Consider the following 2,269-nt stretch of genomic DNA (forward strand, 5'->3'; position numbering starts at 1 on the left):
CGTGCGTTGAGTTAAAGAATGGCTGCCTCCTCCCAACATTTAAGACGAAAGTATTCGGTCTGAAATCTGGCCCTTTGATTTCCAGACGTAAATTTGTTTTTATTCAAGTATGCAGGCATAATGCCTTGGTATTCTACCGCGACGTCCCCTCGTTCGGCCCCCGTATGGTTCCCGTAGCCTTTCTTTACTGCTCGGCCACAAATGCCCAACATGCGAGTAATGGTCGACACCCGTGACCTTGCCTTGTCTCTGCCATGCATGCCTTGCGTCCCATTTGGCCCTTTTGCGACGACGTCGTTCAATGCAATGCCCCGTGAGCTTTTATGTCTGAGGACGCAATGGTTCGGCGCCGCTCGCGCGATTCTCTGCTGTCGCGTCGCTTCGATGACTGCAGAACGCTTTCTGAGATCATGCTGAACCTACAAAAGACAGGAGGTGCGCAACGCCAATCCTTTCACGGTCCGATTTTTTCAGAAGTGGAAAACTTTGAGTAACTCCTTTAGTTGTCAGGGAAATAATTTAAATTTTGAGAAAGTCTCCTAAAAAATTTAGGCGAACTTTCCCAATTCTTCCCTCAACTTTTGGTTTTACATATCTTTAAATTGTGAAAGTGTTCCTAAAATTATCCCTTTATCCTTAAAATTTCTGACGTCGTTTTTAACTTGTTCCTTTGTTTTGTGTGTTTTCTGTACAGGCCCTGCCACTGTAAAGAATGAGAATGGAGTTTGGAACCAACTATGCGGCGTCTCGTAGCCGCACTTGAAAACATGAGTTTGAAGCGCAGGGTGTGCGAGGGGCAGATGAATGGCGGTGCCGCACCCAATTTCCGTGTTCAGAGACGCCTCACTCGGCAGTCTGCACCAAGATTTGGCAAATTCAGGTACTCTGCCGCACTTCGGTAAACAGGATAAAGGAAATTTTCGGCATTTACCGGCATTCACCGTCCTTTTCTTACATGGTATAGGATACTTTTGGGTTTGGACCAGGTGCATGGCTTCACTAGAACTGGGATGGGCTCTGAGAGCCGTCGGGACCTTGGCTTTCTCGGCTCCTCTGTCGGAATTGCTGAAAATCGATGCTAGTCCGCGTTTACAATTGCCCTGGCCGGCCAGCTCTGCTGCCCAGCGCGCCGCGTCCGCTATCCGCTAGTGTGAATGACTTTAGTGCCCCTTTGCCTGCTGCGGGTCGGCAGGCGACATAATTTCTCCCCCGTGGTGGCAGTAGCGGCAGCAGCCTGATCCGTTGGGCAGACGAACGGACTGGAATGGGCCGTCCACGACGACGACGATGTGGTGCTGGGTTTCTCTCTGCCTTTCGTTCAAATTGTAAGAGAGCGGCCGTAGAAATGTCAGTCCATCCTTGTGCTGATTACGGGCGCTTGTCGCGAGGCCCGGCCGCCTCTGCCCGCCGCAGCGATTGCTCGTGAGTGCTCTTTGTCTTTATGTCACTTTGACTCGTAGTTTCATGGACCACAATCAGGAGCGCCCCATGTCGGTGCGTGCCTAGCCCATGGCGCGGGCCGGCGCGGGCCGGCGCAGCCACACGCGGCTCATTCTGCGGTTGTTATGCGATGCGTTTAGCACGCGTCCGTCTCTGGTGGTATATGTGCCAATGACACCCTGATGGATCCCGCACCACACGGCCTTATTTGGACCAGCACCAATCACCTTCAGTGCCGCCGCCCCGGCCCAGCCCCGGCTCGCCAGCCTGGCCTGCTGCACCTTTTTATCCCCCTCGTCCTTCCCTCGACTGTTTTGCGTCCCAGTGGAATTCCGTAGATCCCGACTGCAGCGCGCGCAGGTCTCGCACACACGTGATATTTTTCCCGTGCCGTCGTATTCCTCTCAATTGCATTGTACGATGCGCCTTTAACAGGCCCGACGAGTCGTTTAGTCCGCTGCCGTTGTTGTTGTTGTTTTTTTTAACGGCATCAAGTCGCTGTCCGTGCAGTATTGCGTTGATTCTCGCAAAAACTATAAAAAAGCGCCATGCCTCGCGCACACGCCTTGCGCCGTGACGCACGCGAATCGGTCAGTGCTGCGTGCATAGCCATCCCTCAGGACTTATCCTCGGAGCAGATAGTGGGAGCATGCGACCAGCGACGACGAGAGGGGGCAGCGTGCAGAAGGAGGCAGAATTTCCGTCGTGTTTCGCGACGATTATCAGACTCCCTGCAACTGGCAAAATATCGGACGCTTTCGCAAGCCGGGACCATTTATTTCTCCTTATAGCAGATACATCGCGGCGTGTCCCAGCAGCCTGACAGCCC

At 53.3% G+C, this 2,269-nt stretch overlaps 1 protein-coding gene across 1 annotated transcript in view; it reads left to right on the forward strand.

Moving 5' to 3' along the window:
- The first annotated feature begins 779 nt into the window (after positions 1-779).
- The window catches only part of LOC113211630 (zinc finger protein castor homolog 1), a 190,341-nt gene continuing 188,851 nt past the window's right edge, over positions 780-2,269 (forward strand). Inside the window, exon 1 of the mRNA XM_052263927.1 lies at positions 780-880. The gene's annotated coding sequence lies outside the window, so the exon portion shown is untranslated. The remainder of the gene's footprint in view (positions 881-2,269) is intronic.

This window comes from Frankliniella occidentalis, unplaced genomic scaffold, assembly GCF_000697945.3.
Source record: "Frankliniella occidentalis isolate FOCC.00 unplaced genomic scaffold, Focc_3.1 Scaffold15, whole genome shotgun sequence".
In the NCBI taxonomy this organism is placed as follows: Eukaryota; Metazoa; Arthropoda; class Insecta; order Thysanoptera; family Thripidae; genus Frankliniella; species Frankliniella occidentalis.